The sequence below is a fragment of the Lycorma delicatula genome, chromosome 7, assembly GCF_047948215.1.
Source record: "Lycorma delicatula isolate Av1 chromosome 7, ASM4794821v1, whole genome shotgun sequence".
Classification (NCBI taxonomy): Eukaryota; Metazoa; Arthropoda; class Insecta; order Hemiptera; family Fulgoridae; genus Lycorma; species Lycorma delicatula.
The window spans coordinates 93,988,381-94,006,460 of record NC_134461.1 but is presented as its reverse complement, the minus strand read 5'-3'; positions in this window follow the sequence as shown (position 1 = coordinate 94,006,460).

Below are 18,080 nucleotides of genomic sequence, written 5' to 3'. Positions count from 1 at the left end.
CGGAATCGAATCCGGGATCTTTGGTTTATCAGTTAGTTATGATATTCACTGAATCAGCTAGAGGGTCAATTATGTTTTCAATACAAAGTTTTAACATAAGTTAAAAACTTTTGTGCTTTGAGACGATATAAGGAATGACTGTGGACCGACGCAGAAATCTCTTACTAAAATAATAACACTGCACAGATTAATATAATATATGCAATAACAAAAATATTTGGAAAGGAAATATTAATACAAAATTATTTTAAAAAAATAATAAATAAACAAAGAAACTGATAATTCTTATAACCTAATTATAATTAAATACGAAATTAAGTATACGTATCATTTAATTAAAACGTCTTCAGTTAGGGAAGTAATACGTAAATAAAATACAATGAATTCCAGATAATCGGAACACTTCAGGACCGGGACTATAAGTCTCTATTAAGCGATATTAATGAAAAATGAGGAGATACATACAAATACAGTACAGTACTAATTTTATTAAACACAACTAAACGTCTTATTATTCAGAATATTATTTCTAATACAGTACTAAAGTTAGATAAATATCATTATTAAATCAGAAAATTATTAAATTGTTTTTATATTCCTCAATATTCAATAAAAAACAAACCTTATTAAATAAAATAGGGGCACATGCCAGAATAACGAATGCCCTTTATGGTCAGTAAAATAAAAAATATGATTTCAATATCTCTTGGTAAAACTTCGCGAAAAACATCCATCTTGCTCTGTTTTCTCCCTTTTATTACCTGGCGTTTTACAAATTTGACAGACTCGCAGTTCTTGTAGAGGGCTTCTTTAACTGCTTTCTTGCATAAAATACTGGTGAAATCCGTCAATGAATTTTTTACATGTTATTTTTAATTATTATTTTTTGTAGATAATCGTTTAGATTTGAGTTCGTTTTCATCATCTCCTATTTCGTCCAGTTTTTATGTAATCGTTTTGATAATAATTTAGTCATAGCCAGTTTCATTTTAATTGTAGCATTCCCTATTTTCATCGAAAAGATGTTTAACAGTTTAAATTTAATAATTTTTTTTTTAATTAAAAAAATATATTTTTAAAAGTTGGTCAGCTTCTCCAGCCTAATATTACCCTCAAAGTATTTATATATATATATATATATATATATATATATATATATATATACATTTTTTTTTTTTTTTGATAGGTCACTATGCCTAGGAAGATATTAAAGAAAAATTCGGTTAAAAAAATATGTAGTATAAAAAAGTAGCTTTTTACTTCTTTATACGAAGTAAAGGAAGTATTATGATCGCAAAAAATTTCGGTTTCCAGATTTTAACGGAAATATCCATTTTTACCATCGCTGAATTCATTTTGACCAGTTTCGGCGTGACTTCTGTACGTACGTATGTATCTTGCATAACTCAAAAACGATTAGCCGTTGGATGTTGAAATTTTGGATTTAGGATTGTTGTAATAACTAGTTGTGCACCTCCCCGTTTTGATTGCAATCGACTGCACCAAAAGAGTCCAAAAAACCCAAATTCCAAAAAAATCTGGATTTTGGACTTTTTCTTAACTGCAGTAACAAAAGCTCTCATTGAGAGCTTTTCAAAGATATACGGTAGTTATTTTCATTGGTTCCAGAGTTATAGCCAGATAAAATTTTAATTAATGAAATATTTGGATCTTAAGGAAAGGCATATCGGTTCGAATCAGATTTCATATCCTTTTCTTAACTTTTTTTTTTAAAATTTAAATGTATTGATTTATTAATAATTATTAACCTCTTATGATAAAAAAAATTACGATGAATAGTAATTCAATAATAAAAAAAAAAATGAAAACATATCAGAAGTTTTTAATGAAATAAAATTTTATATACTTTTCATTTTAAAAAAAAAATGTGGAGATGTAATTTAAGTCATGAGGTGTCCACATCAAATTTTTTTTTTATATGTGGGTAAGGAAGAATTTTGGTACAAAACCTGTTTAAGATCTAATTCGATACTCTTTAGATGTTAATCGTAAGATAAGCTTACATCTACTGAGCTTATTATAATGTGGGATTATATTTTCACAATTTTGAGAAAATTAACTCAAAAAAATATCTACCCCCCCCCACTCCTGGAGATATTGATCCCAAACGTATACCAAAAAACTGTCTCATATACACGATTTTCTGTACAAATTTTTTGCATAATCAGTTTATCCAGTCAAAAGTTATTAAGCTTCAAAAACGAAAACACAGGAACGTACGAATATTACCCCTTCCCACTTTGTTTTTGTTTTTTGGAGTCCCTGGGTCATGAAACGTCGAAAAATGCAAAAAAATCCAAACTCCATTTTTTGACTGATTACCATACCATCTTTCTTACGGCATAGCTCTAGAGCTATGATGCCAGGAAAATAAACCGACAAAAATTTGTAATATTATAACACTAAAACCAGAGAATGCGAAAATTTATATAGCCAGGACGAACTGTTTTAACAGTTAATTAAATAAATAATTTATTTTGATGAATTTTGACTGTCATCTTACTCATCTTCCAGTTGAAATATCAAGAAACGAAACGTATTTTCATGCTCTGAATCTTATGTCAGAATTTTTAAATTCCAAAAAGCGAACTGGAAATAAAGAATTGAAATTCACTGAAAATCTAAATATTATTTTTTATTAAAAACTTATTACAATTGGATTAATAATTTTACAGCGGAATGGATTGCTGCCAAAAAAGAAATAATAATAAAATAACTGATAAAAAAAAATTTTGAGTAGAAAGATAAAATGTGTATTATAAAGGCAAAATAAAATACATGTTAGTGATATTAATGCAATTTTAATTAATGTATATAGCCTGTTTTACATACTTTCGATGTTATTTAAACAATTTTCAATAACTGCTAATGATATTAACAAAAAAAAGGTTTAAGTAAGGTAAAAGGTTTATTTAAATTCAAATTAAATGTTAATTTTTTCTTTTTTAATTTCAAATAATATAACTGCATTTTCTAAATATGCTTGTTATATAATTGAATATAATTATTATCAGAGCATTAAATAACAATACAAAATAAAGTTTTTAAAAATAAAATTAATATAATTGAATGCATTTATAGTTATATACATATACAATTATTTACTTTTAGACATTAAACAGCATTTACTTTTAAACAAACTGTACAAAATCTATAATTAAAATGCACTATAAATGAGGATAAATTTGTATCTTGATTCTGTTTCACAAGATAACAAATTACTGTAATCCATTATAACGTTATTTCTACGAAGAACAGAGCGTGAATAAACAGTATCAAATGAAGAATACATTAAGAAAGCATACTGAAATGAATAATAAAATATAAATTTTAGCATAAACTTATTAATAATATCGAAGTTCTGATCTCGATTGCGGTGGGCATGTCATTTTTTAATTATCTACACACCATTTTTTACCACACCACACGATAAATTCTTATACGTAGGCAATATCAGAATAAAAAAATGACTGCTTTTTTAAAATATAAGTTTAAAATATAAATTTGTTGGATTTCTTTGTTAATTTTCGACATTGCCTTTTTTAACACTGTTGGTCAATCAATCAAAATAGAATATTTTCAACATAATATAAAAAAGATTAAAAGATACAAGTAATGGTATTAGTTAAAAAAAAGAAGAGATTTGAAATCAAGAAAACTAACAGAAATTTCGCAAGCAGCAGCATACATAAGCCAAACAAATAACATTAAGGAGTTATCGCTTAAGTACTTGACCTAGTAACATATATATATATATATTTATATATATATAAATCTGAAAACACTTAAAAACACCACATAGTGTTTTTAATAAAGGTGTATATATTTCCAACGTAATAAACTATATTCATTTACTATATTTATTTACGTAAATAAATATACCATTAATTATTTATATTTATAAAAAAAAATATATTTATATTTTTATACCAAGATAAAATATCTTGTTGAGATTATCAGCCTTGAGTAGAAGAAATATTGTTCAGCTGCCTTCTTGGGTGTTCAGCAGGTCTTCGACAAGGTCTGGCTGCCTGGCCTTTTATATACGTTGGAAAAGAGCGTACCTCAACCGTATTACTTGGTTCTGCAGAGCTACTTGGACGGAATTTCTCACAGGTAAATTATAATAAGCAGTTGTCAGTGCTTTAGGACACTTAACTAAAGTTTACTCAAGGATCGGTTTTAGGACCTGTTTTATATTCTTATCTTCACAGCGGGCCTTCCGACTACGGACTATGTCACTGTCGCTTCATTTGTCAACGACACGGCTATCCTGGCGTCGATGTCGATCAACTCTACCTTCAAGTAAATTACAATCTGAATGGGACCAAATAAACGGGTGACTGTCAAGATGGAAGATTAGGGTTAATTAAGCGAAGTCGAGTCATGCGACATTCGTAATGGGGAAAGGAGATTGCCCGCGGGATCAACCTCGATGACGATGTCAAACCACATGATCAAATATACGGTGTCTTGGTCTTCATTTTGATTGTCGTCTGATGTGGATGGTCTATGTAAGAGACAATAGAAAAAACTGGATATTAAGTTTAAGGAAATGTATTGGTTGCTGAGTAAGAGGTCAGAGTTTTCACTATTCAACAAAAAATTACTTTAGACGACGATTCTGAAACCGGTTTGGATTTATGAGATCCAGCTTTGGGGTACAGTAAGTAGCGACCACGTCGAGATTAAACAGCGATTCCAAAACAAATTATTGAAGAGCATCACAGAATCGTCTGGTTCGAAATCCACGAATATCTGTGTTAACCGTATTTCGAGAAAAAATATAGCGATTCGTTACAAAACATAAACTGCCGCTAAACTACCAAGTGAACTATTTATCTATTAACATTCTAAACAATAGTGAAGACGTTAGAAGGCTAAAACGACTTCACGTGTTAGACCTTGGTGATTTTAAGTGATTTGGGGTGGAACTGCAACAACTTAGTGTCACATCATATTTATCACTTTGTTCAATTTAGTTATTATTCTTTCATTATTAATTTTAGTTTTATTTTCATTTTTCTATTGTTTGAATTCTTATGATTATTTTTGTTTTGTGTTGAACCAGCAATGGCACTGTTCTTTGGACTAAATTTATCTGTGTTCTTAGATTAAATGCTCTGTGTAGGAATTTGTAAGTAATTTTTGAGGAGCTTCGATGGAATCTTCCCTAAATACGATTGTATGTAACGTAATTAGTTACGGTTTCTGTAATAGTGTAACTGATTGTAGATTTTATTTTGAGACAAAATAAAATTGTGTTTTTTTTAAAAGCATTGGATCTAAATACATTTAAACAGCTTTCAAATATACTTTAAATATAAAAATTGATATTTTCTCTTTTATAAATACGTATAATTAATTCACCTACCAGAATCATTCACTACAGCATTTTCCAACCCTTATTCCTAAAATTTAAAATTTCGCAAGAGGAGTTTCCAATTATATCCTAACCATTCACTAAGATTGTTTTAAAAATTTCAAGTCCCAAAATGCAAGAAAAAAAAGCTGTACTGAATGATGAATTCATAATAACTTTACTGCTTCTTAAATAAACAGAACCAGGAAATGTGATATGGATAAATTTTAATTGTTAATAATAGTTGATTGATTAACTCCTGGGGATTAAGAGTTAAAAGCTTAATCCAGATAGTAAAAACAATAAATTTCCTTTTTTGTATTGCGATCGTGAAAATTTTCGGTTTTCAGATTTAAACGGAATATTCATTTTGACCCTCTTTGAATGCATTTTGACTAGTTTCGGCGTGATGTCTATACGTAGTATATGTATCGCATAACTCAAAAACGATTAGTCGAAGGATGTTAAAATTTTGGATATAGAACTGTTGTAACATCTAGTTACGCAGAAAAAGCCCAAAATCCTATTTTTTGGATTCTGGACTTTTTCTTAACTGCAGTAATAAGCCTTCATTGAGAAATTTTCAACGATATATCATAAGTGGTTATATGGAAGTGAAACTAGAACGATCGGAGTATCTGAGAAGAAAAGATTAGAAGCTTTTGAAATGTGGTGCTATAGGAAAATGTTAAAAATGAAATGGGTGGATAAAATGACAAATGAAGAGGTGTCGCGGCAAATACATGAAGAAAGAAGTATTTGGAAAAATATAGCTAAAAGAAGAGAAAGACTTATAGGCCACATATTAAGGCATCCTGGAATAGTCACTTTAATATTGGAAGGACAGGTAGAAGGAAAAAAATGTGTAGGCAGGCCACGTTTGGAATATGTAAAACAAATTGTTAGGGATGTAGGATGTAGAGGATATACCGAAATGAAACGACTAGCACTAGGTAGAGAATATTGGAGAGCTATATCAAACCAGTTAAATGACTGAAGACAAAAAAAATCATAAGTGGTAGTTATTTTCATTGGTTCCAGAGTTATAATCAAATCAAATTTTAATTAATGAAATATTTGGATCTTAAAAGGGGAAGGCACATCGGTTCGAATCCGACTTCATATCCTTTTTTTAACTGTTTTTTTAATTTAAGTTATTGATTTATTAATAATTAGTAACCTCTGTAAAAAAAAAAAAATGTATAATAAATAATAATTCAATAATAACAATAAGAAAAAAATATATATGAAAAAAATCAGAAGTTATTAATGAAATAAAATTTTATGTACTTTTCATTTATAAAAAAAAATGTATATGTAATTTAATAGGCGTACAAGGAAGTAATGTGGTGCCCACATCAGAGTTTATATAAAAATTAAATAATACAACTTAGTATTGTAGAAACTCATCAGATAAGAAAGTGAAATTTATGAATCCATGACATACATAAATCGCAATTGCTGGACTATTTAGGCAGAGCTTAATTCCAAAATAAATTTTAAAATGTGTAATGTAATCCTCCAACAATATCTTATTAGAAAATAAGAAAAAAAAATTCACCAACGTAATAAGATTCAAGAAAATAATTTTTACCATCCATACGTATTATCGGTAGTTCCCATAGAAAACGCGATTCAAGTGAAACATTTGGATTTAGATATTTTCCCGTCGTTATTTTTTATTCCGATAAAAAATATACATAATATTATTTTGGCATGAGAAGTGATCAAACGTAAAAAAAAGTTATTGTATATATATGAGATAAAAAGTAGTAACCGCAAAACTACCAAGGCAGAACTTTAGCCTAAATCCAATAGTAACATCTATAGAAAATGAAAGACAATTATAAAATTCAATCAGCCAATAAGATTCATATATATATATATATATATATATATATATATATATATATATATATATATATATACTAGCCACTCAGGGCTTACTTCACTCGCCATTCCCGTCTAGTCAGGAGTTCCGCCTCCTAGACCCCCGCAGTATTCATCATCGTAATGTTTGTGAAAATAATACTGATAAATAACAATCAAAGTATTCAGGCTTTATAGAAACCTGAAAAAAATAAAATAAAATTACAGAAGATAGAATAATTAATAGTAACTATGGTAATTAAAGTACACAGAACTTTGACAAGGATAACTTAACAACTGAAATAGAAAGGATACATTTTTTCTCTTTAATGAATATCATTAATAACTTAACCCCAAGGAGGCTAGAGCCTCAATCTACGGATTAAAACCCTCTGGGATAACACGAATATATCCTACAAATTTGAAAGTAATCGATCGGTTGGTTCTCGCGTGATGCTGTTGCAAACAAAGAGATAAACTTTCGCTTTTATATTCATATCGTTCCATGTTTAGATGTAGTTTAGTTTTACATTCCAGTTTACTAGGGGTCGCGATCATAAAGAATGGATATCTCAATTTAAAATTGCCATCGTTGATTGATTTTCTGACAAGAATGTACAGGATAACGTTAATTTTAAATACAAAGTGATAGAATTCAATAAATAATAAAAAAAATAGTTACTTTTCCTCCACTATTTATTAAAAAAATATTAGTGAATTCATCTCAACGATTGGCTGCGATAAACTTCATAGGCAAACCTTCTGTCTTGAACCAATAGGAAAAACATAACATCTATTTCACAAAAACTATAATAGAATGATAGGATATAATAAAAACAAAAAGATCAAATCGTGAAGAGTATCAGATTATACGTTCCAGCCAACGGACAGTTCCGATCTAAAGGCAGATACTTCGAATTAGATTTCCTACGATATTTATTATGCTATAAAATATACATTAAAAATTGCCATAGAAAATGATAAAAACTCGAACAAAATTTTCAAATAAAAAATAAGTAATAATCTCATTATATACGAAACTGGTGATGAATAACTACAATACTCAGCAGAACCTTTGATAATAATTACTATTTTAAAATCCTATCATACATTCCGTAAAATGTATTGAAAATGATAAAATCCAAAAAAAAAAAATTTAAGAAAATATTCACTATTTTTAAGTACAATTAGATTAGCTGTTGAATATAGCCAATTAGGAAATCACATTAATAAATGTGAATATTTGAATTTATATTTCCCAACGTTTTTTTATTTTTTCACATAAAACTATCCAACTAACACATGTTAACTATCCGTGTTAACTATCCGTTAACACATTATTTTGTTATGAAAAATGATAGGATACATTAAATTAGAAAAATAAATCTTGCCAATCTCTGTGGCGGAGTTGTAGTCTCGATTTTCATTCGGAGGTTCTGGGTTCGAATCCAGGTCAGGCATGGCATTTTTCATACGTTAAAAATTCCATTTCCGTATCCTACGCACAAGCTTTAAACTTATGTGGCGATATCATAAAGCCAAAAAAAGGTAATATTTAAAGAAAAAATCACGTAAAAGTTAATTAATGCACGTTGCAAAAAAAAATCATTTTTTTTTTTACAACAGTACAATGAGTGGTCATCACCACTCGACTAATCAGTCGCTCAATCTAATATTAAAACCTACCATTTATTTAGAAATCTTTATAGAAAAGTTTAGTCTGATAAAATTCAGGAAACCAATAATAATTTATGAAAATGTTACTCACAATGTTGACGTAGTATTACGTCAACGTTTTTGTATCTTTTTGCTACCTGTCCTTTGTAGATTTAATTTCTACAAGTAAAACTGGGTATCAATTGAATTAATGAATCCTTGAGCTTTCTTATTACCCACTACTACTCTTAACTATTCTTTATCCTTTCTACCTAATTTTTGGTTAAATGGGTGTAGGCAATATTCTACACCCAGTACACCCAGTTTTATATGAATGGAAAGAACTGTGAAACCTGTAGCGTCAGACCATCGTTAAGTACCTCGGGACGTACCACCTTTTTGTTGTTGGATCGTTTACAGACTATTGCTCACCCTAATGGTGTTATTTCCCCATACGTAGGTGTTCAAGACCTATTCTACCTTTTGTAATAAGGAATAATATTAAAAGTTAATTTTGAAGTTAAATTGCTGAAACGTACCATCGTTACGTGCTATGAAATACAATTTTTTTCAGTCATTTCAGATAGAACATCATATATCTTATTGTAATAATTTAATTATAGTAGTTAGGTAAATAGAATGAAGTTTTTAAATATACTGTGAAATAGTTTTTTTAAAATTTTATTTACATTTTTCAATCAAGTAGTTTTCAAGTATAACATTTAAATAAATAAAATAATAAAATTTAGCGAATCCATCATCAAATTGCTAAGAAGTAAACATTGACTAAGACATGTTCTCTTACATTTTTAAATTTGAAATTACTCCCAAGCCAACGAATACAATAAAGTTAAATATTTACATCTTCAGGTGTTATTAATCATACATCATAGATCTTTCAAAGAATTTTTTTTTAATACTTTTACTTATAGTCGCATCAACAACAATTACAGACATTAGCAACTTATAACTGTAATGTAACTGTACAGTAAATGAGTAGTCTTGAACAAACTCAGAGCGACCATACTGAGATGTGTGGTTAATCGAAACCCAACGATCAAAGAACACCGGTATCCAGTATCTAATATTCAAATCCCAATAAAAGTTTTAAAACCTTTATTAGGATTTGAACCGGAGAACTCTCGACTTCGGAATCAGCTGATTTACCGATGACAAGTTTACCACTAGATCAACCCGGTGTTTATTTTTACTTCCTTGTACTTCGTACAATCGTGAAAAATTTCGGTTTTCAGATTTCAACGGAAATATCCATTTTGACTAGTTTCGGCGTGACGTCTGAATGTACGTACGTAAGTATCTCGCATAACTCAAAAACGATTAGCAGTAGAATGTTGAAATTTTAGACTTAGAACTGCTGTAACATCTAGTTGTGTATCTCCCCTTTTGATTGCAATCGATTGGACCAAAAGCGTCCAAAAAATACCCGAAATGCCCAAAAATTTGGATTTTAGACTTTCTTAATTGCTGTGATGAGCCCTTGTTGAGAGAGTTTTTCAACGATAAATCATAAGTGGTACTTATTTTCATTGGTTGAAGAGTTATAGCCCAATAAAATTTCAATTAATGAAACATTTTGATCTTACAAGCGGAACGCATATCGGCGAGAAACCGACTTCATTTACTTTTTTTTAAAATGAAATGTATTCATTTATTAATAATTATTAATCTGATTGTAAAAGAATTTTTACAATATAGTTCAATTATAACAAAAAAAAAATTAAAAAAATTTGTAATAAAAAAATATGTAATTTAATAGGCGTACAAGGATATGGTGTCTACATCTGATTTTTTTGATTATTTTTATATCATCTTACGACTTAAAAAAAATTATTGTTTTAAGAATTAAAAAAAAAAAAATTAATAAACTTTAAAAAAATGTATTTAATTTACTTATTAAATCCAATAAACAAATTATAAATGTATAGAATGTTGTGAAACCTTTCACAACTTATTACTATTTTTAATGAATTTTTCTTTAGGGCAAAATTTTCACATATTACAAAGATGAAAGGTAATATATTAGAGATTCCATCCTTGGCTCTTGTAGTGAAAGGTTGTGTTTTATTGTGCTCTGTGAATTGTCAGTGGTAACCCGTCCAGCCAGGTGTTCAACAGTTCTTCTACCTGCGTCGCCAGACAATGTGAGAAGGGTCTGCTAGGACATCAGCCGGGCGGCCAGCTACCTGGACTACAGGCCAGTCACATTAAGAAAAGGATAATCCTTTTCTTAATTTTACTTTTATCCTATTCAATATTTCTAATAATGTAACGTGAACTCTTGTAGTCATTGTGAATACATTAAGTAAATAGCCTATTATTATAGGACTATTGTGCTACTTTTAAAATAATTTTATTTTTTAATTGATTTTCTTGTCAGTGATTTTATTTTACAGCAAGTGTAGATTAAGAAGTGTAAATTAAGTTTAATTTTAATTTTAATTTTTTAATTTTTCTTCCTTATTTTCCTCAATGGAAGGAAAAATAAGGCCTCCTCCACCCCGTTCTCCCACCACGGAACTGTCCGACGGTGGAGAGGAAAGCGGGTCTGGCGCTAGGAAGCGCCAGAAACGCCGGGACTCCGCGCCTCCTATGGAGGCGGAGCCCGTAGCGGGCTGCAGCAAGGCTGCAGCAGCTGCCAACTCGCAGGCTGATGATGGGGCCCCATCACAGCCTGCTACCGTCAGGCGGGAGAAAATCCCGCCGATAATGCTGGACTGCCCGAAAGAGTGGCCAGCATTGGCGAGGGACATAAAGTCGAGGATTGGGGGGCGCCTGGTGGCTAAAAGCACCGGGCTCTCGATAAGGCTGCAGCTGGGCAGCGAGGCGGATTACCGGGCGGTGCAGAGTTTTCTGCACTCGAAGGGAATCGCCTTTCACTCCTTTCAGCTCCCGAAGGACAGGGAGCTGAAGGTGGTTATACGGGGGATCCCCTATGGGGCTGCCCCGGAAGAAGTAAGGGAGGAACTGACCTCCCTTGGCTATGAGGTGGTTTCGGTTAAGAAGCTCCTCACAAGGGACGGTCGGGAAACCCCGACCTGCCTAGTGGCCCTTAAGAGGACCCCTTTGGCCCGGGCCATTTATGACCTTGGCAGTATTTTTTACTGCAAGGTCGCAGTGACTGCATTTGTGTCACGAGGGGGGCCACCCCAGTGCCACAGATGCCAGAAATTTGGACACTCGTCCAATTACTGCCAGAGGGCCCAGCAATGCGTAAAGTGTGGTGGAAACCACGACACTTCTGCCTGCGTCAAGCCGCGTGAGAAACCAGCCTCATGCGTCAACTGTAAGGGGCCACATCCGGCCAATTACAGGGGCTGCCCCTATTGGGGCAGACAAACAAAGTCAAGGGACTTAAAAAGCCCGCGACTTTGGACGGCCGCAGCTGGGCCCGTGTTGCCGGTGGGGGAAAAACAGTCCCCAAACCGGAGGTGCCGGCACCTATGGCCAAAGCGGTCGTGAAAAAAGGGGAGGTACCCTCCCCAACACCCGCCAAGCCAAAACCGGCGGCAACCACCAAGAAGGTGGTGAAACAAAAGGCGGCGACAAAGCCGGCCCCGGCGAAGAAGGCCAAGCCTTCCTCGACGGGAAAGGCAAAGCCTGCTCCGGCTGGGAAGGCCAAGCAGGCTGTTAAAAACACCGCGGCCCCTGTGGCCCCGCGCCCCACCAAAAGGGCGGCCGCGCCAAAAGGCACCCCCAGCGGCAATCCGAAACCGGCTACCCCGTTGGAGACCACTGGCATGGACTTCCTGTCGCAGATGACAGTTAAGGATATCCTGCCAGATATCATGATGGTTTTGCCACGCCTGCTCCAGGCAAAATCTCTCAAGGACTGTATTCAGTCCTTAATAGAGTGCCTCATGGCTGTACTGTCCAGGTATGGTTAGGCCCACCCTCAGACTCTTGCAGTGGAACGCCAACTCAGTAGTAGGCCGGACGGAGGAACTATGCCGTCTGGCCGAGGATCTACTGATAGACGTGATACTGTTGTCTGAGACGTGCTTGAACCCAAACAAGCAACTGACCCTTCGGAACTATTTTACATATAGGACGGATAGGCCAGTTCGACCCGGATCTCGCACCTCTGGTGGAACTGCGGTTTTAGTCCACAGACGCCACATGCATACGCGCGTTGTTCTTCATACAAACGTGATGGAGCAAACGTGTGTGCATGTGGAGCATCTGGGCACGGTGTATCGGCTGGTTTCGGCTTATAGCAAGCCGAACGACGCGGTAACCGGCGCAGATCTGGATGCCGTGCTGGAAAATTGGGATGGGCCCGTGATACTCATGGGCGACCTCAATGCCAAACACGTGTCATGGAACAGCATTCTGACAAATCCGAATGGCAGATTGCTGTACGAAAGGGCGAGAGCCCGCCGCTTGGTCGTCGTAGGCCCTGAGGTGCCCACGTTCGTGCATCGCTCAGGCAGATCTAGACCTGACGTGCTGGATATCGCAGTCATGAAGGGGGGTACCCTCCCATTCATGATTGAAACGATAGAAGACCTCAGCTCGGACCATTCCCCTGTCCTGTTGGAACTAGGTCAGGCAGGGGGTGGCCGAGATCCCCCGCCTATACCCCGAAGGTCAGTCAACTGGAAAAGGTTCTACGAGACCCTCCAGCGGGAGTACAGGCCGGTAAATCCTGAGCTCCTGAACACCCCGGAGGAAATCGACGACACTGTCGGGCGCGTCACGTCGTCAATGACCGAGGCCCTGGCAGGCAGCTCATCGGCCAAAACTCGAGCAGTTGTTCGAAACGACCTCCCGCCTCATATCTCCGAAGCCATAACGGAGAAACGACGACTGAGGAGGAGATATCGAATCACCCTGTCCCCCGCTGATAAGCGGGCCTTTTATAATCAAACGGACAGGGTAAAACAACTGCTGACAAGCCATCGAGAGGATTCGTGGAACGAATACCTCGCCTCGGTCTCTGACGACATCTCCTCGGTGTTCAGGTTGAACAGGAGACTGCGAGAAGGGAAGAAGCCTCGCCATCCGGTTGTGGGGCAGCGAGGTTTTCTTGCATACTCGGAGGCGGAGAGGGCCGAGGTATTCGCCGATACCTTGGAGGAGCAGTTCACTCCAAACCCCCCTCCCTCCCCGAACGACGAGCACACAACCGAGGTGGAATCCTTTCTTGTAGATTATTTCTCACAGGTGGAGGACGCCCCTCTAGAGATTGACCAAGTCACTGAAGCGGAAGTTTCCGCAGCCATTAAGGCCACAAGCCCCGACAAGGCCCCGGGTGTCGACGGGATCAGCGCCCGTGCATTCCGGAACATACCGGCCTCCGTGATTACAGCAATTTCGGTGATATTCACGTCCATTTTGTACGTTGGATATTTCCCGAATTGTTGGAAAACGGCCAAAGTCGTATGTTTACCCAAACCGGGGAAAAGTTTACTTTTCCCACAGAATTATAGGCCAATCTCCCTGTTACCGGTATTGTCTAAGTTGTTCGAGAGGATTTTTCTCGAAAAACTGAGGCGATACATGGAGGGAGAAGTGCGGCCCGAGCAATTTGGGTTCAGGGAGGGTCACTCAACCACCCTCCAACTGGTAAAAATAATAGACGACCTTGTCGGAGGCCTGAACAGGAAACGGGTGACTGCAGCCGTTTTTCTGGATGTGGCCAAGGCCTTTGACAAAGTTTGGCATAGCGGGCTGCTTTATAAGCTAGCGCGATCGGCGATCCCGTACCGCTATGTTAGACTGATGCGGTCATATCTGCTAGACCGACATTTTGTCGTGCGCGTAGGGGAAACGATTTCCTCTACCAGAGAAATAGCCGCTGGGGTTCCCCAAGGAGCAGTACTTTCCCCGTTCTTGTACACCTTGTACGTGAACGATATGCCGCTGTCGGAAGGGGTCAAAACGGCCCTTTACGCAGACGACACGGCATATTTCTACGAATCCGCAAATGTGGATTACGCGGTCCGGAGGCTCCAAAGGCAGCTGGACTTAGTGGAACCGTGGCTCGACATGTGGAGAATCAGGGTCAACGGTGAAAAATCGGTGGCCGTGATGTTCACATGCAAGACACGAAAACCGACCAGAGAGCTGGAAATCTCAGGGGAGAAAATCCCTTTTGAGAAAACAGTTAAGTACCTGGGGGTGGTGTTGGACAGGCGGCTTACCTTCGGCGAACATGTAAATTATGCGACCCGGAGGGCTAAGGCCGCCAGAGCCTCGCTATACCCAGTGCTGAACAGTGCCAGCCCGTACCCACTGGCAACTAAGCTCCTCATTTTTCGGCTATACGTACTGCCGATTCTAACATATGCTTACCCGGCATGGGGGGCAGTGTTGAGCTCCTCGCTTCAAAAGAAGATCGAGGCCGTCCAAAACATCGCGTTGCGGACGATCTTTGGAGCTCCGTGGTTCGTCAGGAACGCCACTCTCCGATCTGATGCGAGATTTCAATCCGTGTCCGAGGTGGGGGTGGCGCAGGCGCGCAGACTGTTCGGGAGAGCGGCTGTGTCCGAACACAGTCATCTTCGGGACATCTGCCGAGAGGACCCAACTCCGACAGTTGTAAGGAAGCGGCCTCACGCCGTACTGGACGAACCACCGTGATGGTGCGGTGCGGTAGCCGAAAATCGACAAACCAGGCTTAGGGGCCTCCATATCGCATGAGCCATAAACGGAATAGTGCGTCAGACGCGTTTCCGGGGTCGCGAGTGAAAAGTTTTCGCGAGTTATATAGTTTGAAGACGTCAAACACGGTAAGTCGCGCATAAAACAAAAACGCGGTCTAAATTTAAAAAAAAAACTTACAGTAAGACAAAATATCCCAGCAATTGCGACTCCTCCGGAAAAGGGGACGCATTGCTCCCTCCTTATAACTAGTGCCCCGTTGTGGCGTATTCCTGCTAGCCTATTAAAGAGTTAGCACCGAAAGGACTTCAGTGGACGGTCTGAAGGGGAATTACGTCGGGAGGACAGGCTTTATAAGCCTAGCCTTCCGCGGTCGGCCCATGAAATGGGTTCGATAACGCTGGTTTAACAACGGATTGGAATGCAATTAAATCCGTCTTAAATTCACTAAAATAATAATAGACAAAACTTGAAAAATTAGATCCGAGATTAAAAAAATAACCCTTTTAAAAACAAGCCCGATTAGAATGATCCAGCAGCAAGGGACTCTGTCCAGGTTCTGCGATAAAGTAGGGAGTAATAGACTCCTGCCAACTTTGCATTCCATTCCATTCCATAATATATTATAAACGTTCAATAATTATCTAAAAGCATCCACAAAGATGGAATAATATTTATTTAACAATAAATAGTATTCAATTGTTATCACAAAAGTGACAAAAGTAATTAGTACAGGTAACGCCAAAATATTAATTGTATTATTAGTAATCAGAAACATTTACATTTGATTACATGTGCTCTTACTTATCAGTAAATAAATAATTGTAAAATATATTATCATTACTAAGTAATTCATTTATTTTGGATATTCCAGAATATTTTAATAAAAGACAATTTGGAATTCTTCCCTATTAATAAAAGATTAAGAAAAAAGTTAAATTAAAATTTCTAACTATAATAATTAAGGCGTAAACATTTTTACAATTAATTTAATTGTAAAAAAAGCGAATGTAAGAAGACATTTTATGAAGCTAAAAAAAAAATTAAGAAAGTATAATCGTCAGTCTGTATAATTTCGTAATAATATGAAACCTAGGTCGTTTCGAAGTAACTATTACAATTATTTAGACAATAGTAGGTAGGTAAGTCTTTCAATACGTATGTGATGCTAATTTAAAATGACCATTAACTAATGGTAATATATATATATATATATATATATATCGTAATCTAGTAACTCATGCCAATAAAGTCAGGGACAGTAAAGAAGGGCAAAAATGTGCGACTTGTTTTTATCTTATATCCTTGCACAAAAAATGAATAAATAAAAACAGTGATATAAATAATTATATTGCCCAATTTTTTTTTTATGAAAGCGCGGGCATCAAAAGCTACGATCATTAGCTAGGTGGAAATTGGTATCGTACGAAAATAACCGTACGATATTCCACGGGATTCGAACCCAGGACCGAAACGCCGAGACCCTACCTACTCAGCCACAGAGGTCGGCATACTAACCAATTTTATTATTTAAAAAAAAAAATTAAAATAAGGTATGCTGTTACAATTGTTACTTATTAAAATATAATAATAGTCTAAATAAAACACTCAACCAAAGGAAGAATTAGTTTTTCAATAGTTCTATAGTCAACGTTTAACGGGAATCTGTTTACAAAAAGTCCATTTGTTAGTCAGTATGCATCGCATCGTCTTACTTTCTACGATATTAGAATTTTAAGATATTTAATACGTAGTATAAGGATCAATTCTAAAGAATAAATTTTTATTGTCTTGCCCATATACCGTTAATTTGTAAATCTGATGTAAAGAATAATATTAATAAATGCAGAATTATAAAAACTTGTCTTTATTTTGCCATTGAAAAATAAATAAGAACAAGTGTTATTTATCGACGTTAAATTTTCTAAAAATACGAAAAATAATACCTGTGGTACTGTACTGGTATGATAATAAAAAAAAAAAATACAAGAAAAAATCTTGCGAAGTTCTGCGCAGGAAGAACAGAACTTTTCGTCATTTTATTTTGTTTCCACGTTCTTTTTTTTAACCACTTGAGAGCAACCGGTAACCACCTAGAAGACGTTACTTCGGTCTTTCCCAAGTGACGTGTCTGGCTAGCCCACCCTTAATGCAGCTTAAAGCTGATCTCCCGACGGGGTCCTTCTTGGAGCATTGAGACATCACGAAATCCCTCCCGGTTGCCATGGTGACTCTCCCCAAGAGGACTACCTTTCCCTTCCCTATCACCTAGTCTGGGTCCGGGTATGCACCCCACGCATACCCCTTGAATTACGCGCCCACCTCACAACCTCCAGGATCCTCAATGTTTCCACGTTCTACTTTACAACATCGTAACGAACCACGCTTCTAGCTTGTCCCACTCAAATTTTGTCAAATTAAACATAACTTAAGAACAACTCGACCAATTTTCATCAAATTTTCACATGCTCGACTTCAGATACACTACTACAACATATCTAAATTTCAATGAAATTAATGCTACAGTTTAGGATATATTCGAGCTAAA